Raw genomic sequence first — 9815 nt, 5'->3', positions numbered from 1 at the left:
AAGATCCTACATGCGGCAGAGCGGCTGGGCCCGTGAGCCATGGCCGCTGAGCCTGCGCATCCGGAGCCTGTGCTCCGCAACGGGAGAGGCCACAACAGTGAGAGGCCCGCATACCGCAAACAAACAAAAAAAAAGAAGCAGACTCACAGTTATAGAAACAAACTAGTGGTTACCAGTGGGGAGAGGGAAGGGGGGAGGGGCAATATAGGGGTGGGGGAGTGGGAGGTGTAAGATAGGCTCCAGGATGTATTGTCAACACGGGGAATAGAGCCAATATTTTGTAATAACTGTAAATGGAAAGTAACTTTTTTTTTTTTTTTTTTTTTTTTTGCGGTACGCGGGCCTCTCACTGTTGTGGCCTCTCCCGTTGCGGAGCACAGGCTCCGGACGCGCAGGCTCAGCGGCCATGGCTCACGGGCCCAGCCGCTCCGCGGCATGTGGGATCTTCCCGGACCGGGGCACGAACCCATGTCCCCTGCATCGGCAGGCGGACTTTCAACCACTGCGCCACCAGGGAAGCCCTGGGAAGTAACCTTTAAAAACTGTATTAAAAATAAATTTTTTAAAAAACCCATGTGTTCATATCAATAGATGCTGAACAGAACTTCATAGAATTCAGCCGTCATTAAAATGCTAAGTAAAATAGAAATTAAAAATGCTGAAGTGTACGAAATGATTTTTATAGAAAAGCAATAAATATTATTATAATGGCAAAATATTAAAATCATTTCAGTTAAATTGGGACCATGTCACCATTTACTCCTCATTGTCTTGGAGTTCTAAGGAATGGAATAAGACAAGGAAATTCCAGAAATTGTGTAAACATTGGAAAAGAAGATACAAACTTTCTCCTGTTATTGTTGATGATTTTATACCTTCCAAACCCGAGACTTGAATTTGAAAGGGAAAGAAAAAAGAGAAAAGACGCAGGGTAAACAAGAGGGCTGAAGTCAGAATTAATGTATAAAAGCTTTTTCTCTATATTAACAACAATTACCTAAAAATGGAAAAGGGGGAAATATTACACTTAAAAAAGCAATAAGAAGTATTAAATCCAATCAACATATAAAAATCAGTTGCATTTCTTTACACCAATAATGAACAATCCGAGAAGGAAATTAAGAAAGCAATCCCATTCACAACAGAATCAGAAAGGATAAAATACTTAGGAGTTAACCAAGAAAGCCAAAGACCGCTCCATGGACAACTACAAAACACTGCTGAAAAAAATTAAAGAAGACACGGACAAGTGGAAAGACATCTCATGTTCATGGATTCGAAAAGTTAATATTGTTAAAACGTCCATACTACCCAAAATGATCTACAGGTTCAATGTGATCAGTTCAAAATCTCAAAGTCATTTTTTGCAGAAATAGGAAAAAACATCCTAAAAGTTCATATGGAATTACAAGGGATCCCAAATTGCCATGCAAACTCAGAACATGCATAAATTCTGGAAAAGATACAAAGTGTCAGAAGTTAAAATCTGTATGACAGGGACTTCCCTGGTGGCGCAGTGGTTAAGATTCCGCGCTCCCAACGCAGGGTCCTGGGTTCGCTCCCTGGTCAGGGAACTAGATCCCATGTGCAAGCCACAACTAAGAGTTCGAATGCCACAACAAAGGACCCCGCCTGCTGCAACCAAGACCTGATGCAACCAAATAAATAGGTAAATAAATATTAAAAAAAAAAAAAAAAAAAGGAATTCCCTGGCAGTCCAGTGGTTAGGATTCAGCCCCGTCACTGTCAGGGGAACTAAGATCTCGCAAGCTGTGTGCCGTGGCATAAATTAATTAATTAATTAAATGGATAAAAAGTTAAAAAAAAAATCTCTATGACAAAGAGAAACTTAACAGTTTCTGATGCCATAAATAAATATTTATTATTGTTAAAAAAGACTTGGCCTAACACTCAAAGATTTCAGTTTAAATCTCCTTAGTTTGTGCATCTCAATAAAGAATCAATCATTACATTATTCAGATCCTACAACCTTGATTGTTCTGAAATATTTTATCTGTGAATGTTTGGCCAGTTATTTAAGACATCTGAAGGGTTCAAAAAATCAATCATACTAGATCTGTAATTGCCATTTAAGTTTTAAGGGACTGTAGCTAGTCACATTTATAATTATGTTTAAATGCTTGAGGAAAACTGATTTTCAGAGCTGTATTATTTTTACAAGTTGTGTAATAAACAGAGTACCAATACTAATGAGTATTCCCCTGCAAGCACAAAACACTCCTGGATATTAAAGAAACTATCAAAAATTTATTAAAATTAAGATTGCCTGGAAGTAACTGAAATCCAACCAGGGGCTTAAACCAGACAGAAGCAGGGCCTCTGAGGATGGCCGTGCAGTTTGTTCATCTCACCACTCCAGAGTCTTCCGTTCATGTCCTGTGCCCTGTGAACAGCACTCCCTGGGCTTGTGCAATATGGCAGCCCTGGATGGAAGCTTATCGCAAACAGAGAAGTCCAGATAGAAGCTGCAGAGCTCAGAAAATGGGCCCACAGCCGTTCAGGACCTGGGCTGATTCCAGCTTTCTGCTGTCATCCTCAGGATGTGCTGGACCTTGGTCCTTGTGGCCCAGAACATAGCCCCATCATAACATCTGTGTTCTGTAGCTGGATGGGGGGAGAGGGGAAGAAAGGTCAAAGGACCAAACCAGCTGTCTCTTAGGAGGGGTCCCAGAAGCTGCTATATGGCATGTATTTTCACATCCCACTGAGCAGGACTTAGTCATTCAGCCACAACTAGCAGCAAAGGCGTATGGTAAATGTGGCCTTTATTTTGGATGGCCATGTAACTTGCTAAAAATCATGGGTTATAGACTCTGAAAAAAAGAGTGGGATAATTAGTAGTTTCTATCCCATTTGTGAGAAAGCTTTTAATAATAAATGTGAAGTATGTATGTACTGAGTTGGGGAGTATCCCCCCCTTCCCAGGACCTCAGAATATTGCCCTTATTTGGAAATAGAATCGTTGCAGAGGTAATTATTTATGATGAGGTCACACTGAAGTATGGTAGACCCTTCATCTAACAGCACTGGTGTCCTTCAAGAAGAGGAGAGACACAGACTCGCATGGCGAAGTTCATGTGGGGTGAGAGATAGAGGCTGCAGTAATGATCTACAAACGAAGGAACACCAAGGAGTGCCAGCAACACCAGGAGAGAAAGGCCCCAACTGGAGAAGACACAGGAAAGGTTCTTCCCTAGCGCCTTCAGAGAAAGTACAGCCTGCCCACACCTTGATTCCAGACTTCTGTCCTCTAGAACTGTGAGAGGATACATTTCTGTCACTTAAAGCCACCCATTTGGTGACACTTTGTTATGGCAGCCTAGGAAACCATTACGATGTACATATATATAAATAGTGGTCCAATAAATCAGTGATAACTAATTTAAAAATGTTTGTGTGTGTTTGGTGTGGGGGAATACTATTCACAACTGTAACAAAAATCATGAAATGCCTAGGAAGAGTCCTAAGAAGAACTAAGTACACTGTATGAATGGAATTGTTAAACCATAATAAAGGACATAAAATAGAAGCTACATAAAGTGAAGAAGCATTGAATGTTCCTAGAGAAAATATTTTATTTTTCTTTCTCCTTTCTTCTATAAATTCAAAATAATATTAACCAAAATTTCATTTGAAAATTTTATATAATTTGAGAAATCCAATTCTAAACTCAATATGGAAAGGGAAAATCTGCAAGAATAGCCAAGACAATTCTGAAAAAGAACAACAATGTTGCTGGGGGGCAGGGAGGAGAATTGCCCTGCCAAGTATTTAAAAACTTTAAAAACATTAAATGTTAAGCACACCATGAAGCTATAGTAGCCAAAATAGGTTAAAACTGGCCAAATCTGAGCAATTTTGGGCATTCAAGTAAATAGTGATGATAATGAATGATAGCCATTGAATAAAATAGGAAACCATGGGGCTTCCCTGGTGGCACAGTGGTTGAGAGTCTGCCTGCCGATGCACGGGACGCGGGTTCGTGCCCCGGTCCGGGAAGATTCCACATGCCGCGGAGCGGCTGGGCCCGTGAGCCATGGCCGCTGAGCCTGCGCGTCCGGAGCCTGTGCTCCGCAACGGGAGAGGCCACAACAGTGAGAGGCCCGCGTACCGCAAAAAAAAAAACCAAACCAGGAATCCATACTAATATAAATAACTACACGGAAAGTGTGATGAGGAAGGGATTTTACATAGTTTCAAATTATAGGCAGACCTTGTTTAATTGCGTTTCACTTTATTGTGCTTCACAGATACTGGGTTTTTTAATTATTTTATTTTATTTTATTTATTTATTTTTGGCTGCGTTGGGCCTTCATTGCTGCGTGTGGGCTTTCTCTAGTTGCAGCAAGCAGGGTCTACTCTCCATCGCGGTGCATGGGCTTCTCACTGCGGTGGCTTCTCTTGTTGCAGAGCACGGGCTCTAGGCACGCGGGCTTCAGTAGTTGTGGCACGTGGGCTCAGTAGCTGTGGCGCACGAGCTTAGTTGCTCCGTGGCATGTGGAATCTTCCCGGACCAGGGCTTGAACCTGTGTCGCCTGTATTGGCAGGCGGATTCTTAACCACTGCGTCACCAGGGCGGTCCCGTTTGTTTGTCTTTTAAAAATATTTAGTTATTTATTTGGTTGCGCCAGGTCTTAGTTGCAGCACGTGGGCTCCTCAGTTGCAGTATGCGAACTCTTAGTTGTGGCATGCATGTGGGATCTAGTTCCCTGACCAGGGATTGAACCCGGGCCCGTGCATTGAGAGCACGGAGTCTTAGCCGCTGCGCCACCAGGGAAGTCCCCAACACTGCGTTTTTTACAAACTGAAGGTTTGTGGCAACCCTGCATTCAGCAAGTCTATTAGCACCATTTTTCCTACAACATTTGCTCACTTTGTGTCTTTGTGTCACTTGGAAATTCTCTCAACATTTCAAGCTTTTTCATTATTATTATATTTGTTATGGTGATCTGTGATCAGTGATCTTTGATGTTACTGTTCTAATTGGGTTTTTTCATTTTGTATCTTTATTTTATGTTATAAAGAAATTTACTTATTTGTTTTTGGCTACCTTGGGTCTTCATTGCTGAGCACGGGCTTTCTCTAGTTGCAGTGAGCAGGGGCTACACGTGGTGGCTCCTCTTGTTGAGAAGCATGGGCTCTAGGCGCACAGGCTTCAGTAGCTGTGGCACGCAGGCTCAGTAGTTGTGGCGCACGGGCTTAGTTGCTGCGCTGCATGTGGAAATCTTCCTGGACTAGGGATCGAACCTGTGTCCCCTGCATTGGCAGGCGGATTCTCAACCACTGCACCACCAGGGAAGCCCAATTTGTATTTTTAAATTAAGTTACGTACATTTTTAAAGACATAATGCTATCGCACACTTAGTAGACTACAGTATAGTGTAAACAAAACTTTTATATGCACTGGGAAACCAAAACTTTTGTGTGACTTGCTTTATTTCGGTATTTCCTTTATTGTGGTAGTCTGAAACCAAACCTGCAATATCTCCAAGGTACGCCTATACCTCCTCCAGAAAATATTTATTAACTTCAAAACAAAGAGTAACTTCACAGTGGAGAAGGCTGGCAGACGCCATCTTAATCAAATAATCAAACTGGATAGCATGAGTAGTCGTATCCGGATGGGGTACCATGGCAACACAGCATCTCTTTTGTGATATTCCTGCTGAAGATGCATGACCTGAATCTAATCACAAGTGATGAAATAAAATTTATATTTTAAGGCAGGACAAGAAAAATTAAACATAAAATTCTCTCTCTGCGTGTTCATTTGGGCCTCCTCCCTCCCTCCCTCCTTCATGTGCGGTATGCATCTGCATTACATATTAACCAGAGCTCCTCAAAGACGGGAGTGCCTACTTGACCATGAAGATCAATGTTTTCCCTTTCTTCTGAGGATAGCAATGTAACTTTCTAAAGAATGGCTTTCTCTCCCAGCGCTGTAGGGCGTCGTGATGACTTGCTGCTCGCTTTGTCGAGGCTTACCTGGACTACGTATCTTTGGTGAACTTTAAGTAAAATACCAGTATGTCCTTTCAATGTATGACCCTTCGTCTCGAAAATGTATATGACTGCGCCTTTGACTTCTAATTAACAGGCGGAAGAGTTCTCAGAGCTTTCTGAGAATCTGCTTCCCAGGTTATAATCCTCAGTTTGGCTCAAATAAAATTCCCCTTTTTCCTCTTAACTTGCCAGTTAATTGAATTTTCATCGACATGAGGAAACATCAGGTGAGCCCAAATTCAGGGGCACACTTCAGATGGCTCAGTTACCTGTCATTGGTCATATAGCACTCCTAGCTGAAGGGAGCTGGGGAGGGGAACGAGGAAATTGAGTGTTTTGTTGGATAATTGCCACTTCCTCTCCTCCTGAATGATGAAGGTTCTACTAGCAGGAAGACGAATTGGGTGTCGGGAGGCAACTGTTATGAGCTGATTTGTGCCCCCCCTTGAAGTTCACGTTGGAGACCTAATCCCGGGACCTCAGAAGGTGACTGCATTCGGAGATAGAGCCTTTAAAGAGGTGATAAATTAAATGAGGTCATGGGGTGAACCCTAAGCCAATATGAGTGTTGTCCTTATAAGAGGGGATTAGGAAACTGACACACATAGAAGGAAGACCACGTGAAGACATGCGGAGAGGACAGCCACCTACAAGCCAAAGAGAGAGGCCTCAGGAGAAACAACTCTGCTGACACCTTGATTTCAAACTTCTAGCCTCCAAAAGTGTGAGGACATAAACGTTTGCTGTTCAAGCCCCACCCTCCATTTGTGGTCCTCTGTTCTGGAGGCCCTAGGACACTAATGCAGCAATGAGAGTGTCAACCTTGGTGTGGAGCAGGGTTGGGGAGGGCAGGACTCAGGAGACAGTCAGCCCCCCCAGGCCCTTCTTCAGCAAGAAGTGGGTACAAAGCTCCGGAAGCAGGGGCTGGGAGGGTGCTTTATGGCTGTTGGGAACACTTTATTCCCTCTTCCCTGTTGCGTGCTCTGACCCTGACATCCAGGTCAGAAGCCTATCGGGAAAGCCGTCCCCAACCCCCATAGGAGCCAACCTGGCTGGTCATTTCTAGAAAGCTGACCACTGTTCATACGTCACAATGTCCAGAGTGGGAGTGTTCTCGAGGTCTGTTTGAAAAACTAGACTCTTTGTTGCTTGGGAGACCTGTCCCCACCCCTTACCTGTCCTCCTGAGTGCGCCCTCTAGCTGCTGCCCTGTCAGCTCTGATTGGCCCCCGTGCTACTCTGACCTCGGTCACTTTGATACCTTCTGGAAGTTCCTCACCATCTCTCCTTTGTTGGATGCCTCCTTTCCTGTTTTGCAGTCCTGCTCTCCATCCTCCTCTAGTTTCAGCTTGACGGTCATTTTCCTGGGATTTTAGGAGAGAGAAAAAATAAATGCCTGGGGTCAGTTTGCCATCTTGAACCGGAGGTGTGGGTTGTGCTGGCTGAATGATTGGACAGATGAAAGAATCAAGAGGAAAGTGAACGAATGGTTGAGCAGAGGAAAAATGTTCACGGCAGTGACTGAGGGCTGGCGGGCGGACAGCTCCTGGGGGCAGCTGGACTGCTGTGCTTCAACCAGACCTCGCCCCGTCCTTGGCTGCCCTGAGGCTCCCCCGACACCCCGCCACACAGCTTCCTTGGCAAGACTCCTTTCTCCCTGTGGTAGGCAGGGACTCCCATCCCACTCCCAGCCTCCCAAAGTCGAAATGCGCCCAGCGGGGAGAGAGACTGAAGAGAGATCAAACTTCCAGGGAAGATCACTAGGGGTGTATGGGTGTTAGGATCACGCCCGGCTCAGACGCGCCTGATTCCACTAAAGGGTGGGGTCCAGGAAAAGACTGAAGGCCCTGGGTTGCGGTGCTGGGGTTGGATGGGGAAGGCCTGACCCGGGGGCATGTGGGGCTGCAGCCCCCAACGCTGGGAGCCAGTGTCTCTTCCCCTTTCCCGTCACATTTTCAAGGACAGCTGGGAAACTTCAGAAAGCCGGGAAGGCTGCTGGCTGCCCGGTCCCAGGCCAGGGCGGTCTCCCTCTGCCCCTCCAAGGGCCCTCTCACTTCCCCCACCTTCTGGGGGGGGTCTTCTTTTCTCTTCCTTTTCACAGTTGCTGGCCCTGTGGTTCTCTACATGGCTTCTCAAGGTCGGTGGCCTCCTTTCCTCCCAGCCGCTCTCTCCCCTGGCTGCCACCCCTTCTGTTCCCAGGCTCCATCCGCACCCGTCACCCCTGCCGTTCCTCCCACTTGCCTTAAATCCTTCCTCTCTCGTCCATCTTTTCTCTTCCTCGGCTGGCCTTCTTTCTTGTTCTTTGGCTTTTCCTTTTAGAAGGCAGCGAGGAACGAAGGTGGGATGTTGACAGCTGATCTCTGGAAAAGTCACTCACAGTGAGCTCTCTGAAGGCCCCAACCAGGAGAAACCTCGAGGCTGCCCCCATGACTCCACGGAAGAGTCAGAACCAGACCTCGGCCCAGACGTCCACCACAGAGCTCACAAGAAGAGCAGTGGCTCTCAGGCATGGACCAAGGAGCCCTGGGTGTCCCCAGGGCCCTTTCAGGGGTCTTCAAGGTCAAAAGCTTTTCATGATAATGTTTAAGATACTGTTTGTCTTTCCCACTGTATGCTCTCACAAGTGTATGGTGGAATTTTCTAGAGGCTACATACCATGGGCTATTGCAACAGACAATGCAGAAGCAGACACGAGAACCCAGCTATCTTCTGTTAAGCCAGACATGAAAGAGATTTGAAAAAAAAAAAACAATGGCAATTCTTCTAATTTTTTTTGTTTTGGAAAATGTAATTATTTTTCATGAAATATTATTTATATCAATATGTAATAGGTCAATATTATTTTTTAATGAATATATATTTTAAAAATTTCTCCATGTTAATGTCTAATACAGTAAATATTGAAAGATATAACCCACGTACACAAAAGCTCTGTGGGCTTCTCAATAATTTTTAAGAGTCTAAACTGGTCCTGACACCAAAGAGTTTGAGAACTGCTTGTGGAGAGATTAATACTGAGACACAGGCTCAAATTCCTGACTCCCTGCGACGTGGCTGTGCGGACTTGAATAGCTAACCACACCCTCTCTGTTTGTCCCACGCATAAAAGTGGGCGCAGTAATGGTGCCACCACAGAAGCTTGTGCTCAGGTAACACATCTGAGAGTCAGGCTGCGCATCTGTACCAGGGTCCCACGCGACCTTTCTTGGGGACCCAGAATCAGGGTGACGGCTCAGAGCTGAGGGCAAGGCCTGCTAAGTCCTCCAGTCTCTAACTGGAGTTATCAAGGAGCTGCCAGGGAAGAGGCCAGACTCTCCCCAGGGCAAGAACTAAGAGGCAGCAGGAGCTCGCCCACCCACTGCCTTCTCGCCTCTTCCCAACCAACCCTGACCTTGGACCCCTGCCATCACCCTGTGGCTTTATCTACCACTTATGTGCCCACCAACACTTTAAACTCAGAACGAAAAACTGACTGGATCGGCTTTCTTCCTTCTGGTTGCTCAGCTCCCGTCCTCTCGCCCTCCTCTCTGATTTTAGCCGTGGAGGGTAGATGGTCCATCTTCACTTCCCGCCCCGCAGACTCCTCTGATGCCCTTGACCTCTGTAGGAACACAGCTCCTAGGTACAAGGGAGTCAGTGACCCTGGGACCCTTGCCAATGAGGGACAGGAGCCTGCAGATAAACACTCCCGTCTCCGGTCCTCCGGGGTGACAATCTGCAGGGGGCGGGGGGGCACTGGAATGCTTCTCACAAAGTCTGAGTGGAATCAAGCACCTGCTGCCCACGGCATCA

The sequence above is a fragment of the Globicephala melas genome, chromosome 10 (assembly GCF_963455315.2).
Source record: "Globicephala melas chromosome 10, mGloMel1.2, whole genome shotgun sequence".
Taxonomy (NCBI): domain Eukaryota; kingdom Metazoa; phylum Chordata; class Mammalia; order Artiodactyla; family Delphinidae; genus Globicephala; species Globicephala melas.
This window is presented reverse-complemented; position numbering follows the sequence as displayed.